This window comes from Drosophila biarmipes, chromosome 3R (assembly GCF_025231255.1).
Source record: "Drosophila biarmipes strain raj3 chromosome 3R, RU_DBia_V1.1, whole genome shotgun sequence".
NCBI lineage: Eukaryota > Metazoa > Arthropoda > Insecta > Diptera > Drosophilidae > Drosophila > Drosophila biarmipes.
This window is the reverse complement of record NC_066616.1, coordinates 2619184-2642411: the sequence shown is the minus strand read 5'-3', so window position 1 is coordinate 2642411 and position 23228 is coordinate 2619184.

The window sequence follows — 23228 nt, the reverse complement described above, 5'->3', positions numbered from 1 at the left end:
TTCTTTCATAAAAAACAATGTAGATATTTCTCATATATGTATATAAATCAAGGTGTAAAGTGAAGAGCAGTTATTAATGCTCCACATGTTATAGACCATTTACGATTAGCGCACAAAGCTGAAAAATGTAAAATAGGAATTACTCTAAGACAGAGCATGGCGTTAAAATTGGATCGAGATAAAAAAGTTAAAACCGATATTTATAAATTTCCTATAAAGTCTGATCTAGTGGGTCTCATCTGTTTTCTGAACCAATGTGTTTTTTGGAGGCTGACGGATAGTAAAGCGAAACACAACAATAAACAAGAAAGGAAGTTAACTTCGGCAAGCCGAAGTTTGTATACCCTTGCAGTTAAATCAATAATTTTATTAAATTGAATTCGAAATTCTTAAAAATATAAAAAATTATATTCCCAATATTATAAGATAATATGTCAAAATGCCCCAAAGCTATAATTCGTTTCATATTATTTCCCACCAATTATCCGATCGTTCCTATGACAGCTATATGATATAGTCGTCCGATTTTGATAAAATTTAATTCGAAATGTTATTTCCAAGCTTAGAAGGTTATTTGTTAAAAAACTCCAAAGATATAATTTTTTTTTTAGTTTTTTCCCCAATAGTTCCTATGGGAGCTATAAGATATAGTTGTCCGATCCGGCTGGTTCCAACATATATACTACCTGCAATAAAAAAGAAGACTTTTGGGAATGTTTCAACTCGATAGCTTCAAAACTGAGAGACTAGTTTGCGTAGAAACGGACGGACAGACGGACGGACAGACGGACATGGCTAGATCGACTTGTCTTGTAACGCTCATCAAGAATGGAAACGTCTCCTTCACTGCGTTTCAAACTTCTGACTGAAATCATTATACCCTCTGCAAGGGTATAAAAATAAAATTTACTATATTAATTAATTTTTGTCCTTTTCCTGGCTTTCCGACGGGTTGACACAGAGATCGCTGACTCCCTCGAGATGCTCTTATTGCTTGTCGGTCTGTGGTCCCGCAGACCGGGGCTTCCGTCACCGTTCTTAAACTAGGATGAACAGGTGCTTTGCTCTTCAGGCAACGTCTTTCGAGACAATGATCAGCTATCCCTTTCTCTGTTAGGTACACTTTACACTAATAGTCAAGAATAACTCGAGGAAGCTGCCTAACAGATCACTTGGCTTCACCCGTTGCTGGTCTCGCCAACGAGTTCCGCGCGCCGATCGTGACGGAGCGGCCGGTGATGTCTGCTGGCGTCGCTGCCAGTTGCTGCTCCAGGAAAACGTCTTTTGAAAGCACAAATCAATCGCCCGCGGTTTTTTGCACCAGGTCCACCATAGTCTCACAAGGCACACTGGGTTCTGGACAACGTCCCCAACGAGCTCAAGGTTCCTCATCGCAGGCCTCTATTGTTTGACTCTTACAGATCCGAGGGTGATCCGATCTGAGCTTCTATTTATGCGGAGTTATTAAAGTTTTATCAGTAGAAGTCTTTTGCGACTCACCTATCTCCGAATCATTAGGGCTTATCAAATAGCAGCTAATATATGAGTGTGAATCTTTACATTTTCTTATTTCCATTTCAGGTAGTTTTTTTCATACTTACGCATTAACATAACGTTTTTTCGGCGCTTTTACTTTACCTATTGTGCTACTATTTGGCAGCAACGCCAATTTGTGAGTTGCGAGCTGAGTTACCTCAGGGCACACAGTCTCTTTACGGAATCACCCTCCTGCAAAGAACTCCCATTTTTTGTGGCTCGGGCCCATATGGGAGCAGCGTACATCAGCGTTGATGTGACAACGCTAACCAGTAATCTACGTCCTGGTTGCCTCGGTCCACGAGTGTTCCCCATAATTCCGGAAATTGCGACCGCGGTTCTGCCTGCCTTGCCACTAGCGTACGTTAGATGCTCTATGAAAGAAAGCCGGTGGTCGATCATGACCCCCAAGTATTTTAGGATTGGGCGAGATTTTATGGTGGCTTCTCCAATTTTAATAGTGGCCTTTTCCACTTTCTACCTGCTACTTATCAGAACTGCTTCGGTCTTATGAGCTGCCAAGGCGAGACCCTTAGAGTCGGGCCATGAGCTTGCTCGTTTCCCAGCTTCATTGCAGATTCTTTCCGCGTCTGGGAGTTTATTGGCCGTAACTACTATGGCTACGTCATCCGCGAAACCAATGAGTCGTGCCCCTTTGCGCATCGTGTTCCTAAGGATCTCGTCGTACATGACATTCCACAACAAAGGGCCTAGGACTGATCCTTGGGGGTCTCCCCCGGTGAACCTGTAATTCGATTGCCCGGATTCAGTTTCGTACAGGAGCAGGCGGCCTTCGTAGTAGCTCGCTATTACTCGCTGTATGTACACTGGGACACTAAGTTTGCTTAATGCATTTAGTGTGTGGTGCCAGCTAGCGGAGATGAATGCGTTTTTAACATCCAATGTTGCCGCTATGCAATACTGCTTAGTGCCGTACAACCACCTTTTTCCCTCAATGGCTTTGTCTGCGATCTCACACAAATTACCAATGGCATCGATTGTAGATAGTCCCTTTCGAAAACCATACTGCATCTCAGAGAGGCCGTTGGTTCCGACAAGGGCACCTTCTAGCCGGCAGTGGATTATTCTTTCAAGAATTTTACCCACCGTATCCAGCATGCAGAGTGGCCTATACGAAGAAGGCTCCTCCGCTGGCTTGTCCTCCTTTGGTATGAGTACCAACCGCTGAGTTTTCCAGCGACTAGGGAACACACCTTCTGTTAGGCATGCATCATACATGTCAACATAATTCAGGTCCCAGTGCCTTATCGTCCTTTATTGTCTTCAGAACCTCAAGGACTTCCTCAGGACTTGTGAGCTTAATGCTTCTCGTGTCTACGCGCCATACCCTCTTGTTCAGGGAATAGTGTTTCTACTACCCTTTTTAGGATGACTGGACATGTCGGCGACGGTCTACCAAATGCCCAAAGCCGTTTTGTGACGAGTTTATATGCGAAGCCCCAAGGGTTGGAGTCTATTTCTTCGCATATATTATTAAAACACCTGCGTTTGCTTTCTTTTATTAGTTTGCCCAGGGCTTGTCTTTTTTCCCTGTAGTATACTACCTGTAGTATACTGAATTGGTTCCACCAGTATGCCGGTCTTCTCCTTGATGGGGGTTTCCCCTTCCTCTGTATAGATGCATCACAGGCTACCTTGGTGTAATCTGCGATGCGGTTTGCCCTTTCGTCTGCTGATCCGTTTGTAGAATAACATCTGCACCATCTAAACGTCTAGTATTTCTACTTTGTACCCTACCACGGTCTTTGGAACGTGTGGTGAGCAATTTGTGAACTTAATCGTGCAAATTATTGCCGAATGATCACTACCCATATAGGCGTCACTAACCTTCCAGCTGGAGCCCGAAGCCAGTCCAGAGCTCACAAATGTAAGGTCAATGATGGAACTTGTTCCGGCTCTAGAGAAAGTCGGTTTTGTTTTTTCCAGAGTTCAGCAGTACTAGCTCAAGTGCGGCGAAGCTTTCCAGTAGCGCCCTTCCACTCGCATTTGCTCGGGGGAGCCCCACTCCGTAGCCCAGGCGTTAAAGTCCCCGGCAATTACGGCAGGGCGATTTTCCCGGGCGTCTTCTGCAATCTCTTCGAGCACATTTATTGCCTGGGGGAGGCTAAGGCCTGGCGGCAGGTAGCAGCTATAGAAAGCTATACCATTCACATGGGCCCTGGCGAAGCAATTTCCGCTTTTTTTCCTGCTTATCTGGCGCCTTGGGTTTTCGCAGCTCCATATTGCCGATTTTTTGCTACTATTTGCTAGCCATTCACCGAAGTTTTTATTTCTATATTGCTCGCTTATGAGTGCCATGTCTACGTTTTGCTCGATTACATTTTGCCCCAGCAACGATTGGGCAACCTCGCAGTGGTTTAGGTTGATCTGAAGTATCTTCATTAGCCCCTAAGCCCTTGCAAAGCCCTCCTGAAGTACGGACATTTTCCACTCATTGTTGGGTGGTCCCAGTCCTTCTCCTTTTTGCGCTTGCAGAGCATACAGCAGGCCTTTGCTTTGCAGCCTCTGGCTTGGCAGCATTTAGAGCAGTCCTCCTGGGATCTGCAGTTCCCTGCTATATGGTTGAATTCCATACACTTAAAGCAGCTTTTGGGTGTTATCTTTGACCGGATTCTGCACCAGGTCCATCCCAACCTGAGTTTTCCCTTTCCCATGAGACGCCTCCCTATGTCGGGAATAACTCTTAGTGTGGCGGTTTGGGTGCCGCCGTACGCCGCCCGTAGTCCTATCACCGCAGATTCTGGCAGTTCCATCTGTGACTTAACCGCACATATGACATCCGTTTTGTCCGTGGTCTCGTCGATGTCCTTCACCTCGATCAGCGTTGTCTCAGTTAGCGCTCTGACGTCGACATTGCTGCCCAGGACCGCTTTCATTTTGCTCTGAAGCTCTGCGGTTTTTGGGTCATAGACCTTGTTTCGGTCTGTTCGCCTGACGGCCTGTACAGCTTGACCTAGGTCTTCCAGCTGCGGATCTGCCTTTACCTTTTTAAGGGTATTCGCGTAGGACCCTCCAGTAGATGTTGCGATAACTATCGCGTCATTTCGTGGTGGACGTACCTTCGGCCTCCTCGCCTTCGGATCTACTTTTTTCCACTCCTGTGGGGGTTTACTGGTGCTCTCGGTCCCAGCATGTTTGCCCCTATTTCCCCCCTTGGCTAACTTCACTTGCCGGCGCCTTTTGCATCGCCTTTTTTCTGGCATGGCTAGCGTTTTCCCAGTTTCATGTCCCCTGGGTTGCTTGCTATTGCCGTTCGCGAGCACTTCTGCGCAGGTTTTTTTAGCGGTCACCTTAGCTCTTTCCTGTTCTTCGAGTATGCCTTGTACAGCCGACAGAACTTCTCTCTGGAGATAGTCAATTTCATCGACTATGTCCCGCATAGGGTTTGTGATGGAGCACTTTCCGTCCATTAGCTTCTTCAGCTCCCTGGCCTTCGATCCAAGGTCAGTAAACTGTTTCAGCACATCCCCTTGCACCCCCCTTCTCCTTTGGTGGATTCCGCCCTTTGTGCACCTTGAGCAGAAGCGGTCCGGCATAGTCGCACCCAGTATTTTCAATTGGGTATGCTTGACGTACCCGAACAGCTGGCAAGTCCATGTATTGATCAGTTGTTTTGTGGTGTTGGCGAAAACATTTGTGACAAGCATGTATAAGCTTGCGAATCATATCCAATATTGTTGGCGAACGATGACAAAAAATGCTGTCACACCTGGATGAAGATGTACCTTCTACTCTTGTTTCAAAATAAACTGATAAATGCGATAATATTTAGGCAAAATAAAAGGATGCTTGACTTCCTCCGATAGTAGCGAGTTTGAGAGGTGCCCACCTACACGAAGCGGGCCGTTCTTGCAAACCATCCATGAGAGTGTTCGAAGTGTAGACGAATTCGCCACAGCTTTTCCCATTTGCAACAGGTGTTGATCGGAGAAGCTTCCTGCGAGTCATGTGAGTGTGTAGTTGGATGGATTCAGTTTCTTCAAGCAGTGCAGCATATCAGCTTGGTCCAGGAAGAAGCTCGAAGCGATAGACACTCAATCGGGGACTCTTCAGGTTCAGGCAGGATAGTGAAGAGGATTTTACCCCATCCATTATGGGCGTGTCCAAATTTGTGTTGGTATTGTTTTTTTCTACTACGCAGCTTTGAAGCAAGTTGATCGTTGAGGTGTAGCCAATGTGGACCTTTCCACCAGAGCTCATACCTCATGAGATCGGCTGCTAGCATTCCCCTTGATGCGCAATCGGCAGGGTTATCCCTTGAGCCAACGTGTTGCCATGCGCTGCGTGGTATGACATCCAGGATCTCTGAAGTACGGTTGACAATAAAGGTTTCCAGCTATGGTGGGGTGTGCGACAGCCACGAGAGCATGCTTAATTATATTCTTGTGATGCAAGCCTTCTTTAACAGCTCGAAGAAGGCGAGTAAGCAATAGCGCGACAAAATTCCAGCCGAGAAAGACATTGTTACTTTAGTGGCGCAACGCGTGCTTTAGTTGCCATAAATGACACCAAGCCTGTGCTGTCTGCGTTGCTTATACGGTTGTATACGACAGCGGCATTTGCCTTTATAAATGCGTCTTCAAATTCATGTAATTCGATTTTTCCCGATTCGTTGTGTACATAACGTGAAATCCATAGGTTTGTTATGTTGTTGTTATGTAGTTGATATCGTCGCGACAGGTCTGCCACCACTCAGCCAGCTTCCCAGTCCAGGTAAAGTAGCCAGAGATCTTGGAAAAGGATTTTAAACTGTACTAACCGCACTGGTTATTTTGAGCTCGTCTCGCCGGGTGTGGGTGATGACGCTGCTGTTAGACACCCATTTGCCAAGCTCAAGCTTAGCCTTGGACATCAAAAGGATGAGTTCGTCGCGGCGGCCAAGTAATTCGTCTTCAGTTTCAGTGCCGATAAAGGCATCGTCTACATAAAAGTCCTCAAGCACAATACATACATAAAAAAGGTTACGTTGAAAACTGGGTCCGATATGTAAGGCGTCACTTAGAGCTTGGCCGTTTACGTCTTCCAATGACCCGTCAAATACCACGCGCAGCTTCTTTCCTAGAACTGGGTGGTGTGGCATGTAAATCCTTTTGGCTGATGTACTGCATTCTTCTGGGGCCAGCCTAGACCTTTAACCTAGACTTAGGTATTTGTTCATAAATTTTTAATATTGCTTGCGTAGCTCAATATCACACTCCACAGCATAGAAGCGTGAGACTGCGCCCTACAGGCGCACTCCGGTTGAAGTGGTGATGTGACTTTGCCCAGCACACGAGCTGCGACAACAATCGTATGCAGTGACACCATTGATTTGATTTGCAGCGTTGCCAATTCTCTGGTAGTTTCGTCCTTCACGGAAGATATTCCGGAAACTAGTATCCTTGATTATGAACGGGCGGGCCCAAGTGCGTTGACGCATCGTTCAGAAACGTAGGAAAGCTCAGAGCCCCTATCCAATAGCACACGGAAAATTGTGTAAGTCTCATTAGAGTTTTGGACATACACCAAAGCTGTGGGCAATGTGCTTCTTTTAAGTCCCAGAGACTAAAGTTCAGCTGCATCCAGAAGGTTGAGGACTGGCCTGTGCAGTATCTGCAGGAGTAATTGTCATGGAATCCATGTTTTCTGGATGTACAAGAGAATAATGATTGCATGATGATTGCAGTGCTTGCACGAATGTTTTGATTGACATTATGAAGATCGGTTTCCGGGGCGTAGGCAATTAAAACAAAGCGACTTTCACTTCACAAAGAAGTGCCGATGTTGGGTGTTCAGATTTTGAAATTGAGGGCATCTATAGCGCTGATGGTCTGCAGAGTTACACTTAAGACAATTGCCACGGTATACTGCAATAAGTGAACGCTTCGCTTTGGCAGGCTTGTCTGTGTGGCTGCCAGGATCGAGTTTGATTGCCGATGCAGCTTGGCTTAATTCAAAATCCTCGCAAAGATCATCAAAGAATTTCAACAAGTCTGTAACGGTTGGTATCGCAGCGCCTCTGGTGTCCTCTATTCAATTTTAGCCAGTACAAGATGAATTATGTAGCAGTTACGGCTGGTCTTCACAACTGCATCTAGTCCAACAATTATTTCATTGGCGCCATCAGTAAGTTTGCGTAGATTAGATACCTCGTTGTTGGCGGGAGCAGCTAGTCCCAAGAATGTGTCCAGTAACATGTTCACGATATGTCTCGGGCGGTCATAGCGTTCATTGAGGCGTTCCCATGCTTGTAATGGACATGTGACTGAGAAGATTGGCCGTTTTACCAACTTTCGCTCTTAACGACACGAATAAGGAAAACGCGCGCATGTACTTCTCCTCATACGATTGGAAATCTTCGGTAGGATCCTCGAAGCCCTCAACTTTATCGTACAAGTGCATTTCGGCTCCTGAATGCTTTATTTAACCGTGCCAGCATGGCATCGACTCCGGAGTATGTGCTCTGAGGATGTGGATTCTCAAGTAATTTACCAAGCGAGTCACTGTCGCCTTTACACGACCACGTGCTTGGCTAAGGCACTTAAGTGTCTATTGCTCCATGGTGTGCAGTATTGCGGCTCTCGAAGGACCGGGCATTGATGGTGAATAAATCACCATCCACCATTTTCGAATTGAGTTGCTAGAATAATACTCAATTATTTCACAATAAGAATTTACGCTATATTGATGTTGACAGCTGGTATTCAGGAGGAAGAAAGAGAGAGAGAGAAATCGTGAGACCAGACCATCTCAACAAGAAATATCTTACATGCTATTTAATATACCAAATCATTGTAATTAGCTATGGGGTTCCACAACAGTCATATTTAAGCACGATTCGTCTATGTGCAACATTTATTTTCTAAATCAGTAACAAGAATAACTTTATCATCACTTGCTATGGGAATAATAATAATATATATCTGATTTACACTCACAATCATCATCAGTTAGAAATGAAGAGTAGAGTCATCATGAACCAAACTCTCGAAAAGTCTAATGAAGTTTCCATTAGGACTAGGAAAACTCATTTAAGGACGACGAGCACTGCTATTCAGAAAAACGTTTTCCTTATTTGCAGATTTTTGTAAAGCTTGTATAATAATAAGCATATCCTCAAATCATTACCTGGGCTTGGAACATAGATGTCATCCTGGATATCCATTAAATTGGCTGCATTTGTCATTCAATTTGAACTTTTGTAATTACGAAATTAATTTTATTAGACTTAGTAGAAATGGGATGTTCTTTTACAAACCGAACACCTTTTTTAAATTGACATTTTTGATTTGCCTGAAACTTGTTTTACATATACTACTCTGTAAATACGTGAATCAGGATTTGGCTGACAAAAACTATTCTTAAGTAAACATTTTTTAAAGCTTATAAAAAAAGGTAATTTTTAAAAAGTATGATTTCATGTCTCTTGCATAAAATCCTCTGAGATGTACACCTCTTAAATTAACTTTTTTTTTTTTATTTTAATTTTAAAATATGTCTCCACTTTCCACCTACAATCGATTTTTTTTTAGGTTTGTGCTATTTTTTGTTTTTGAAGATATCGAATTCAATTTAATAATCCCTCTGATATTTTCAGCAGCCTTTTTGCTCGCTCTCATTAAAACGTTATAGCGTTTGTATTTCTGAGTTACCTAACAATCTTTCGATAATTTCTAAATAAAAAAGCAAATATATTTAATTAAGATTAAAAGAGTTTTTATTTTACGAATTCTAAATATTTATTTTTTTTTTATATAAGTTGTTTCTTAATATATTTACTATATTAATAATGCAATTATTCTAGCACAAGTCGATTTTTCTTTTAGGCATTTTGCTGTAAAGCAGTGAAAGGATAGAGCTCCTTTAACCGTCATCTTTTTTGTCATTTTTTTCCAACTTTTTCTCTTTAACACCATATTCCGCGTTGTTTGAAAGTTTGACTGTTACATTTGGTAAAGACTTGGATGTCCATTCGAATATTGGGTTAGTTACTCTTTGCAGATTAGCTCGGGGAGCTAACGTTTTTTCTGTGCCGCCTAAGCCATGGGATAAAAAAGTGCCACTAAGCCTCTAAACCAAAATCTTTCAGGTAATTATAACTTTTTTTTGTTTTTGTATTGTGCGCCAGCTTTATCCGAAAAACATGTTATATTTTTAATTCCGTCCTTTCACTTCCTTATAACAAAAACCCAATCATTTTTTATAGCTCGCACTTTTAATTACAAAAAAGAGCGACTTGTGTTAAAAGTTTTGTACGATCAACATGAATTCCCCATTGTTGATTCCAGAAGGGGGATTCAATCTTAAGTATCGGGCGGATAAGCGAAATAAATAAGGTAAGAATTATCAAATTTTGTTGACCATCTTTTAATAAAAATCAAGCACACCCCTTGTTTTGTTAATCATGGACGTAAAATGTTCAGAAAACTTTAGTCTTAGGTAAAAAAAAACACAAAAATCGTTAAAGTGTATTTTGCAATTAAGGATTGGCACGACAAAAAGTCATCTTGCACCTGAAGGCCCCGGAGGTAACGTAGAGTAAGCAGGGGAGAGCATTTTAAAAATTACTTTTTGTGTTCTGCAATTCAGATAACCTAAGATCAATACCAAAAGATTCACAGGGAATACTAATAAAGTGAGTTATCCAGCCAGAAGAACGTGCTTAACAGAGTCAAACGCATTACTTAAGTTAGTAAAGGACGTCTGTTTGAAGATGTTTTTGAAATCCCTTGACCACAAGTGTTGTAAGTTCAAAAAGGTAAGTGGTTGTTGATTTACGTTTCGCAAATCCGTATTGACACGGAAATATAATATTATATAAATAAAAATATAATATTATATTTATATTTGTTAATAATAATATTTTCAAAAAGCTTTGGGATCGCTGAGAATTTAGAGATATATCTCTATATTTGCTTGTTTCCATTTTGTTCACCTTTTTATGGTGAAGAATTTCCAACTATTCCTTTCACATATTAGGAAATTGTTAAGATTTCGATAAATAAAAAGAAAATATTTTTGGAAATTGCTTTAGTCGAACTTGCCAAATTTTGAACAAAAGGAACGTCGTATGAGGACCGATCAGATCTGTTGAATGCCCGGAGGGTTCCTCAAACTTTTAATCGTCTTCGTTGTCACTCATTAAACACACCGGTCAGTACCACCAAATACAAAGAAGGGAGTTTTCAGCTACGGACGCCGCATATTTCACTAATTTTGCGGCAATTTTAAGAGAAAATTTCGGTTCCCCTCGCAAAACCAAGATTTATTTAAGGCCGGAATACTTAAATTTAAATCGCTTCCGCCATGAAAGAAGAAGAAGAAAAATGTGAGAAGATACAATACTAAATCCGAGAAGAAGCGATCTCGGTTTTTTCCGTTCTCAATTTTTTTCTTGGTATAGAAGAAGAATCGAACTTTCGGGCAAATGCCTTTAAATAAAGGCTGGTCACGAGTATTGAACGGATTACTGCAATATATTTGATCAGGTCTGAAGTAATTAATTTCATTGGCTTTTGGATTTTGCCAATATTTAATGACTACGTTTACGTTCAGCTAATTGACAAATTTTAGAAACACAAACTTTGAATAATGGTCCAACATTATATTTTTACCAATATTACCACTTCGAGGTATATAAAGACGCCACACTCATGGGTGGTCGTTGACTTTAATTTGGTGCACATCTGAACATTGAACATAATAACGTTAGTGACTAACCCCGCGAACTCTTTCTCTTTATGAGAAGCAATTGGATTATCAGCTTCCAACCGCAAATAACTTGCAATTGATTCCCTGTGAGATAGTGGGATCTTCGATTCCCGATCAGTTTTATATATTTGGCTGACTGGAAGTCAGTTGCTTGAACCGCAGCTACTACCCATTTTCATTTTCCCACTTCGGTGTTTAATTTTGAAATATAATCATTGCAATTTTAAAGTAGAGCGAGCTTATCGAGAATGGAAGTTTGTCTGCCTAATAAGCCATTTGAGTAAAGCGTGGTCCATAAGGCCGAATTCGCTTAATGCATACAATGGCCACGAGACATTTCTGTCTCTATAGCGAATGTTTCCCTCTCCCATGACGTGTCCAAGATCTTCATTGATCACATACAGAATTTGCTTTTCTCCACAATAAGTGTAAATCGAGCTATTATCACTTGTTCCGACACCGCGATCAAAACCTTCATATGGATTAAGAATGTATCTAAGACAACTAGAAGAGAAAAGAGAAAACCCTCATTCCTTTCAGACGCGTTTCTCAAACTGAATGGTAAAAACATATTTATACTGATGCAACGGCTTGATCACATACAGAATTTGCTTTTCTCCACATTAAGTGTAAATCGAGCTATTATCACTTGTTTCGACACCGCGATCAAAACATTCATTTGGATTAAGAATGTGTCTAAGACAACTAGAAGAAAAAAGAGAAAACCCTCATTCCTTTCAGACGCGTTTCTCAAACTGAATGGTAACACCTTATTTATACTGATGCAACGGCTTTCCCGGTATTGTGAAAGGCCTTTTTTTCTGGGGACGCGTCTTTTATATCAAGACTAGAAATATATTATACATAGCCCCTGGAAATCGTACCTAAAATCCGTCGAAATAAAAATGAAAAGGCATCCTTTTTTAACTGCATTCACTTTGTGACTGCCCAAACATAAGCGTATTGTTCTTTACCAGAACAACTGGCAAGGATCACGCTGCATAGTTCGTTTATCTAAGTTTTTTAAATCTGATATATATATTTTTATTATATATATATTTTTTTTTTTCATAATTGTTCAATAGACCAGTAATATTTTTAGTTGCCACTAGCTTTACCTCTACGAACTCCTGAATCCGTAAACTATGCAAAGATATTTCCTTCGGATCCGAACCACCTTCGGTGAATTCCGCTTCTATTATTTTCTTAACCAACTCGGAGACCAGCCTGCAGAAAGGCGTAACCTATCTATACGCTTGTTAGTTTCTAACGTCTTCTCTCTTTTCTTTCGTTGGAATTTTTCTCTTAATCTTTCGACCAATTTAATTGTAATAATCAAATTTTTATGTAATATTTCTGGCCCTAAATTTTGTTTTAAAATCCCTGCCATCTCCACTTCAAGACATCGGAGCCCCTCGCTTTCCCGATTCTTCCTATCCTAATTAGCTTATCGGATATTTAAGTCCGTCCCTTCCTTGGAATTGCCTTCTAAGTGCCGTACAAAGATAGTCCCATCGCAAGTCCTGTGTATTTTTGTGGTACCTCTTACAAAACTATCTTACTTTTTCTTCAAGCAGAAGGCTAGCAGTGCTGCTTAGGATTGTATTTGTCACAGCCTCTACTTGATAAATGAAATTTTCGACGCTGGGCCCTTTCGGATTTCAACTAAAACGCAATATTCAAGGATGTGTGTGTCCTACTTTGTCGGATCTCTGGCTCATGTCTGAATGGTTAATCTTAATGGTTTGATGGACTGAATCCAATCCAGGCGCTAAAACTTTTTAATTATTGACATCGGCTTTATTATTTGGAGCGTTTTAAGGTAGTCGTGGAAAAATATCAGGGAATGAACACTGATTTTTAAGCCCTCTTGCATTATGAGATGTAGTTTCGTTTCTCTCGAAGCAAACCATCTTGCAAGATGGACCGGTTTGATGGTTTTAGGAATATTGGAATACAGGGCCATATTTGGTTTAAAAAGTTTTTCCCCGATTAGGTTACTATCACGCAAAGTGTAAACTGATATATCCTAAAACAAGGAAAAACGCTATAGTCGAGTGTTTCGACTATTAAATAACCGTTACTTAGCTTGAGGAAAAAAAAAATTGGAGATTTATAAGCAGCAAAGAAATATTGTAAAGCGCCACCTACCGGCTAATTTGGTATATGTTATGTGGGCGGTAGACAGTTTAAAGCGCTTTAGCCGTTTGGGGCGCTTTTATTTTTGGCAATCGATAGGTATTGATGAGACAAATACATTTCTGTTAAAATTTTTGTTCTATCATAAAAACTGTAGGCGCTACAGATGTTCGTGGATTGTGGGAGTTAGAGTGGGCGTGGCAAACTTGCGCTAGGCTAGAAGCCCAGGATTCTCCATCACAAATCTAACTGTTCCAGCTTTTGAGGTTTCCGAGATCTCAGCGCTCATACGAACAGACGGACACACAGGCAGACGGACATGGCTAGATCGATGCGGCTAGTGATCCTGATTAAGAAGATATATACTTTATGGGGTTAGAAACGCTTCCTTCTACCTGTTACATTATTTCCGACGAATCTATTATACCCTATTACTCTAGGACTAACGGGTAAAACAAAAATTAATTACTGCACTTCCCATTTATTTTTTGGGAGACAAATTATTTTTCTGTTTAAACTGACACATCATACGTGGTCAGGCAAAACGGCTTTTAAAACATAATTACAATGCCTGCAGTTCCTACGTGTCCTAGAGCAAAGGTTTCACTACCCTGCATTACCATTCAGCACTAAATGTGCGAAGAAAAATCAGAGATTAGACACAGGTTAATTAAGCAAAGGAGAAGCACCGATTATGAACGCAGAGATCTCGGAAACTATAAGAGCTAGCTATATTCATACTTGGCATGCAGATTCCTGGGCTTCCTACGCAGCGCAAGCGGGGTGCCACGCCCACTCTAACACCCACAATACCCGAAAATCTTTACGTTTTTTAAAAATTAAAATTACGGATAATAGTTATTTTTAGCCCATGATAAATTTTCAGCCCACGACAAAATTTGGGTAGGCCTTCAGCTTCTTTTTGAACTTCTTGTTATTTGCACTTTGACAAATAAATGTGTGAGAGGCTCACATGTGACTGTTTTTTTATACCCTTGCAGAGAGTATAATGATTTCAGTCAGAAGTTTGCAACGCAGTGATTCTTGATCAGCGTCAGAAGACGAGTCGATCTAGCCATGTCCGTTTGTCCGTCCGTCTGTCCGTCCGTTTCTACGCAAACTAGAAGCAATCTGCATATCTGCAGCATATCTGCAAAGGCCTTATTAATGTCAAATTGTAATCGGTCTGAAAGAGAAAGAAATCAATCCACCTTCGCAAATAATAGTGGCTTAAATTTTTCAGCGAGTCACAGCAGAATACTACCACAAATGAAACTTCCGAAATTCGGTAGCAACTATCGAGGTTAAGGATTTTTTTTATTTATATTTTTTATATTTTAAAATTTTATTCAAAGTCGTTTCCAAATTTCTCGGTATAATGATCCACTTTGCATTAATTGTCTTTGCAGAAGGCGTAGTATCGCAACAGGCCAGTCATCTGGTTGTCGAGCTTGTACAAAACACCGTCATACAGTTCTACATCGGTATACCTCGAACTCCCAAACCTCTCCTAGCAATTTATTGCCGCCGGCTTCTGACAATCAGGTATCCCAAAAGATTCCTCGCTTAGTCAACCTTTACCTCGAAGAATACATTTTTTTAATAATGTAATAATAATTTGCAGTTAAAACGATACCGCCATGAGGCGAAATTGCAGCCCAGACAACTGATCGCCTTCGAAGAGGAAGTTAACTAGATAATTCTACCTTCGATCTCAGGGCATTACTCAGATCAACTGCAATCGCTACTGGAATCCAGTGTTATCTTTCTAGAAGACCCAAACTTTTTTAATCCTAAGCGCGTCTACTGGTCTGCGCTAAGTTGTAGCATCGAGAAACTGTAAAGAAAATTCGCCTGCACGAATGTATAGACATGTAGTATTAAATAAATAAATAATAACTTTCTATGTGAAAGTTTCAGTTGATCATATAGCCTCTACTTTCTACAAAATTTATGGTCTAACAACCGTAACGTATGATATAGTCAAAGGTCTCAATTTGTTTTTGCGGTTTCTAATTATCCATTCCTAAAATTAATTAAAAACCTTAAATGGAGTTCGTTAGAGTAACAACACTTATTTAGTTTCGCATACGAAATGAGCTAGAAACTGTGGAACGATCACGTTTTATAAATTGGGGAACTCAGACTCTCCTTTTGTATCCTCGCGCAAGCTTTTCAGTGTGAGTCGTTTGCCGTCGAATTTAACACTCTTAATACAAATTTAAACACAATCAGTTATAATAAAATGCTCAGCCCTTTTATCAGCGATTAGCTTTCGAAATTCGCATTTTACCCTTGGAGCGTTCTAAACCCAGTACAGAATTCGCGGTGTTATAGCCTAGAGGCAATCGATTTATTAAATTATACATCAAATACCATTACTTTGATTATTACTACACAACACGGCGCTGCTCGGCTTGCTTAAGCAGACGGTTTCGTTGATCAGTGCGCTACGCGATTGCAGTGCTCCTGTTCAACGACACACGCACTGTTTCCAATACAAGCCACAAATTGTGTCCCAAATAATGAGACCCCTAACAGTTGGCCGTGGGCGAGTAAGTCGACAATTTGATCGTCGCTAGAAGTGCTTGGCAGAACTTTCATGTTATTTAAAGAACGCGAGTCACAAAGAACTGCTGAAGTGTCTCATATCTAACTCATTTACTCTCTGTGTCAGCAAATTTGCTTAGCGCCCAATTTCGTAGCTACACTCTGCTCATTCCTGCACCTAAAAATCTGGCAGCACATGTCAGCCAATAAGCAATGTTTTCGAAAAGGCAAATTTACTTGGTCTAAGATAACTTGGTGGGCAACTAAAAGCCGCTCTGAGATTAAGGTTGCGTCGGATCCCGAATCAATCAGGGCACGGGCATTTAAACTAGAGCCCAGGTGAGAGATGTCAATTATGGCGGAATCACCAATACGAATCTATTCGCCGGACTTGGTATAAATGGGAACGAGGGTATTTGGTCTTGATCAGGGTGTCGGAGTAAGATTTGTAGGTGGTGTGGAAGAGTTGCCCCGGCGTAGTAGGGTGCGATGGAAACTATGCAAACAACTATGAGCGCTTTCGCAACTGATGCCCTGATGATGATGATGTGCTACCTCCCAGTATATTCAACGTACTCGGGGTGAATGTTTAGCATAAACAGAAAAGGCGGGACCAGAAAGTCCAACCGAGACCTTAATGAATTTGTTCAGAGCAATTTCGGAAGCTAGCTTTCGGAACACTAGTCGAGTCCATCTAGCCATCTCAGAAACTATACGAGTTCTCGCAGTTCTGTTAAAAACAAATTTTAACTGAAATTTATTAATCTTATCAATACATATCAATTTACTTGAAAAAAGTTTGCCACGCCGACTCTAACGCCCACCAATAATCAACACGCTTAAATCTGTCTGTATGTATGTATGTATCTACAAATTACGAATACATACATATACTTTTTTCAGTTCTGAAAAAAATTAAAAATTAAATTTTTTTAAGTCACTCCAGATTTACATTTTTTACTCGTTGTTCGGCCTTTACCTGCAAGTGACGCGTCAGAAGAGAAATCACTTCGGAAATTCGTAATATTCCCAATGTGTTATTACTTATAAAATCCTCTGCAATGTACACGTCCCAAGTGAAATCACTTCGAAATTCTGAATGTATCCATAGATTTTTCACTTTTGAAATCCCTTGCAAGTGAAACGTACCAAGTGTACTCACTTAGGAAACAGCGGCACAGAGTTTAAGGCATATAAAACAATCAAAAAAGCTATTTTTCATCTGACATGTCACTCCGCAACTGCTGCAAAATTGAAGGGTATACATAGATGCCGGGGGTATATGTTGTGATTAACGTTCTAGAGTTTTGTGTGGCAATGGATATACAAGGAAAAAACATTTTGAAATTCCTGGGGGCCTAAATTGTGAAAACTCCGAAATTTCTTGGCATATATTTGCACAATATTTTTGATGCTTGGGACTTACCCATCGCTGGACGAAGTGATGAAGCAACTGGCACAGTGCTAGACCAGCGCACTTCAAATACTTTTCACACAAAAATGAGTCGGAAAATATGCAATATGGCCGCCCGTAACGCTGCCAGATTTAATCGGACTCGGATTTTAGATACATCGTACATGAAGTCAAATGAATTGTACTTTGGAGTGGCTAACTACAGACAAAAAAACTTAATATATCTGATTAAAGTTTCAGCTCGGTGGTTAAAAATGTAAAAGCGTGTGGGTGTGAACGGCATCGTCGTTGTTAGGCAGAGGAGACTGTGAATTGTTGGGACCGGGTTGGTGGCTTCTTCGCTGTTGCAACGGATAGCTACTGAGCTTGCTGTAAGGGGTAAAAAAATCAGTAACAAATTGTACACATTCAAGTACTCAGTTGGTGACTGAACTATTATTGTTGTTGGGCCTTGATGTACTAAGAGTAGTAAAAAAAAGTGACCCAACGGCACCAACGTGCTTCTTACGTGTGGAACCCATTTTTATTTTCGGGCCAATATGGTTCACGAGTAAAGTAAGTTGAACAAATCAAGACGGAACAAAACAAGTAGAAACTTAGACCAAAAACAAAATAAGATTTTAGTATTTAATACAGAGATAGAAGTTATGTTCATCGTGGCAACTTGATAGAACAGTACTTGCGCGTTAGTTCAACAGGTAGGCAGGTTACAATATCAATATCACCTCTGAGATAAACCTAAATAAAAAAGCAAGCATTATATTACGATTTACTAGTGTAGGAAAATAAATCAATAACAATATAATTAAGTAAGAAGTTCACCCAACGTTTTAGGCCCGTTCAAACCACAAAGAAATAATTGCTTTTGTACTGACTTACAGCGGTTAATGTGCACTTCATATTGTGTACTCCAGAAAAATAAATAAGCAAATAATAAGGTAATGTAGGAGTCAAATTTAAGCTTTTGATCAAGAAGAACACTTTAATCGTTAAATGAATTTATTCGGTCAAGAGATTTCTTTATTTCTTTATTTATTTCTTAAGTTTATTAATATTTTACTGCCAATAGAAACAAGACTTTATTATTATATGATAAGCATTTGTACACGAGAGTGAATTCCGATAGAGGGAAGATCATTCTTGGGCAGCGCAAGAGAAAACATTCCGTAATTTCAGGAGGGCAAATACAATTTGCCCAATTTAAGGGGTTATATTCATTTGATTGAGTCGAAAAATTTGGAGTTTTGTTTAGTTTAGTTTGTCAGGAACCTTACCGATTTGAACATTTTAATCTATTATTTGATACTACAATGACTTCTTGGTGATCGAATTTGTGTTTTGAGTAAATTTCTAATTTTTAGACAAAAAAAAAAACTAAATTACGAAGTCATTTCAAGTGAAATCGAATTTGTATTTTGAGTAAATATCTAATTCTTAAGCAAAAAAAAACTAAATTACGAAGTCATTCAAAGTCAAGCCGTTTGTGGGCGTTAGAGTGGGAGTGGGAATTTTTTTTAGGTCAGTCGATAGGTATTTATGAGACCAACACATTTCTATTATAAGAAATGTAGGCGCTTCAGATTTTCGATAGTGGGCATTATAGTGGGCGTGGCACCCTACTGAATGCATGCCAAGTTTCAGCGTTCATACAGACAGACGGTCATGGCTAGATCGACTCGGCTAATGATCCTGATAAAGAATATAGATACTTGATGGGGTCGGAAACTTTTCTTTCTGCCTGTTATATACTTTCAGACTCATCTAGTTTACCCTTTTACTCTACGAATAACGCTTTTAATTATCTATACCTATAACTATCAGATACCCATTACTCAGGTTAAGGGACCGAAAGGGAAATGAATATATATGCAGCAAAGCTGCAAAGCTGCAGATTTTGTAAAGTGCAACCTACCCGCTATTTTAATATATTGCAATATTTTGGCAATTCGCGGGCGTTCATTTGATAGGTATTGATAGGACTAATACCCCGTGGCTTTTATAGTTACGGACAGATACAAAAAAAAAAATGCGTGGCATCTATATGTCAAGAAAGTTTGAACATTTTTTTACTTTTGACTATATTTCTCAAAGGATTTGCAATTGACGTGTAACAGTTATAGCCAGCTGAAAACGCTTTCCAGTGATATCACTTTCGTGGTCTTGACTCTTTACTTATAGATGCTATATACAACCATTATTTTGTTACGATCTTTACTCAACTCTCCTCTACCTAATGGCGTGTTATTGCACAAGAGATACCCTCATCCAATTTTGCCTTGATGGTATGCCATAATAGAAACTCTAGGCAAGTTATTGTGGCAAACATGCCACAGTTCAATCAGCTAAAGGTTTTCAGTTCCACAAAAAGAAAGGAAGTTTCAACCAACAAGAAAGGAAAATACCATCGGTGATTGCTGGAGGTTATCGTCTGTATGATTCAAGTACACGACTAGTGATTAAAAAAAGAAACGTCCTATTTATCATTAGTTGTGGCTATATGCTCAAACTTAATAAAAACTTTATTTGACATAGGTAAAACAAAATCTAAAAAATAAATAGAATAATCGTATTCCTAGGCTTGAACATCAAGCATCCATTCTGGGTGAACGACTTTTAATTTAATGAGGGATTCTGGTCACATTGTTTATGAAAAGTTATAGTCACCACCACGATAAACTACAGGATGCAAAAGAAAACCAAATGAAAACTCGTATTAATAACAAGAAAGGAAGTTAACTTCGGCTTGCCGAACCCATGCAGTTCTAAAAAATACAAATAAAAAATTAATAAAAAATTGTATCAAATTGAATTCGAAATTCTTAAAAATATAAAAATGTATATTCCCAATATTATAAAATAATATGTCAAAAAGCCCCAAAGCTATAATTTGTTTCATATTACTTCCCAACAATTATCCGATCGTTCCTATGGCAGCTATATAATATAGTCATCCGATTTTTATAAAATGTAATTCGAAATTCAAAACTAATTTGAAAATGTTATTTACAAGCTTATAAAGTTATATGTTAAGAAACACAAAAAAAAATTTTTTATTTCATGTTTTCCGACTAATTTTCCGATCGTTTCTATGGCAGCTATATGTTATAGTCGTCCGATTTTGATAAAATTTTATTTCAAATTCAAAACCAAGTAAAAACTGTTATTTCCAAGCGTAGGAGGGTATACATATGTTAAAAAACACCGAAGATATAATTTTTCAATAACATTTTACCACTAATTTTCCGATTGTTTCTATGGGAGCTATATGATATAGTCGTCCGATTTTGATAAAATTTAATTCGAAATTCAGAACTATTTTAAAAATGTTATATCCAAGCTCAGAAGGTTAAATTTAAAAAAACACCAAAAATATATTTTTTTTACTTTTTTCCCCGATAGTTTCTATGGGAGCTATAAGATATAGTTGTCCGATCCAGCTGGTTCCGTTTTATATACTACCTGCAACAGAAAGAAGACTTCTGGGAAAGTTTCAGATCGATAGCTTTAAAACTGAGAGACTAGTTTGTGTAGAAACGGACGGACAGACGGACGGACGGACAGACAGACGGATAGACGGGCAGACGGACGGACAGCCGGACATGGCTAGATCAAATCGTCTTGTGACGCTGATCAAGAATATATATACTATGGGGTCGGAAACGTCTCCTTCACTGCGTTGCAAACTTCTGACCCTCTGCAAGGGTATAAAAACAAAATATCAAATATGTCATTGCAGTGTTTTTGATTTATAAATGAAATACACGCATATTTACCAGAATGGTTCTTGGTTCTTGGGGTTATTTGGGAGAGGGAGAGCAACGTGTTGCGTTCTCAGTAGGTCCGGGAAAACTGTGTTTGTGTGGGTCGCTGATTGAGAGAAAGAACCCTTCAATTCCGCAGTCCGGGACGGGACACGTCTGAACGCAAAAAAGTTTTTGTTTTTTTCTGCCTAAAACTGTATACTGCTGTCGACGTCAGCAGAGAACTCGGAGCAGCGTAGAAGACTTCTGACGAAAGCGGTTCGACAAAAAAGAGAAACAGATCTTCGGAGATAACCCTTTATTTCTGTGTCTTATAATCTGCCTGCCCGCGCCTCTCAGAGAGCAACCTTCGGCCAGTCCTTTTGTTTTGCGCTTCTCCGTTATGTTTAGCAAGAAACCAAAAGTAGAGAAAAGAGAAGCAGCGGCTACTTAAATTGTGTTAAAAAAAAATCAGGTCAGATAAGTTTTTCCTAAAGTTGAAGATGTTGTGCGTTGATCCACGTTTAAAGAACGTATCTTGTCGAGTATTTTTTATAGGTTTTATAACATAACCCAGAAAATTCTGGTTCCGTTACCCAAAAGTGGCATGATGAAATCCCTCAAAAAGTTTTACACAATTTAAAAAGGAAAATATATAAGTGTACAAGTTAAACACATTTTTTTAAACACATTATTTTTTTCAGAAGCGTTGACAAACATTAAAAGCAAATTATTAAAAGAAAAACATAGATTTACGAACAATAAGTCTAATTCCAAAAAAATAATTTAAATAAAATATAGAAATATGTAAATAAATATGTATGTATTTTAAATTCAATATTTGAAAAGGTGAAAGCTCAACAGAAAATTCAAGAATTTCCGAAGTGATTTCCCTGGTACGATTCACTTGCAAGGGATTTCTCAGGTGAACACTTGATTTGATTAGGGATTAAAGGATTGCTTACATTTTTTCAAGCAGCAACGTTCTTCGGAGCAGCTCTGTTTTCCTCAATTTTCCGCAAAAATTTGATACTGAAATCAGTTTTCCCGCCCCATCGCACATATATGAACATAAACGAAGTAATTTACTAAGTTAAGTTCAATTTCTTTTTTAAATGTTTTTATTTATGTGCAAAAAGCTAGCATCCATCCCTTTTCCCCTTACCACCTCTTAGGTGCATAAGCAGCGCCGACGAACTTCGCTAGTGGTCGCTCATGCGCGCCTTGTAGTTAATCTCGGCCGTTGCCAATGACTTTTTATGTTTACGTTCTAGCAGATACATGAAAGTCTTAGCTTTGTTTGCTTTCATATTTGCTTTTATTTATTTGGAGCTCAGCTTCTTTTGACAGCGCAGACTGCAGTCGCTGTGCGACAATTTTTGAGTTTGCGGTTTACAAATGCAATCTATGGTTCAATTAGAATTTTAAAATATTGATTAATTAAATGTAGTTTATTTATTTTAACGTCCTCTTAATGTTCTAGGATTTATTTTTTTATTTTTTTTTTAATATTTCTGTGTTTAATGTTTTATTTTAGTATTAAGCAGTAATGATTTGCTAAGAAATAACGTAGTTGAACTCGGGCTGAAGCAGCACCGGTGAAATATGGAAAGGAGCCGTAGATATAGGGTAGACAATTGCAACCACAGCAACGTCAGTGGTTGTGTCTAAACATAGAACCGTGCGTGGCATCGGCCAATGATGTTCTTGTAGCCTACCAGTCAAAGGGGACAGGTTCTGCTAAGGAACTCGAGTGTCTCAATGAGTGGACAAAGATCTATTAAATCATGTCTTCTTCTAAGATTTGACTAAAATATTTTTGCTTCGGAAACTTGCGCAAAAGAAATCAAACCCCAGCCGTTCAGATAAATGGCCAAAGTACCATACACAAAGCATTAGATCGCTGCAATAAAATTAGGGCTATTAGTCCTTAGATTTGGAAATGGTTAAACAAAGCAAAGAGAACAAGTGTCTTCTGTTATACGTGTTTCTGGCTTATAACTTGATATGTGGATATCGCATTCAGGTGGTGTGACCAGGAGGCTCGTGGGTGACCGCGCCTTTCAATGCTAAGTATAACTTCTGTTTTAGTAAAGGTTGCCTTACAATTAGAGATATGTAATTCGTTTCCTTTACTG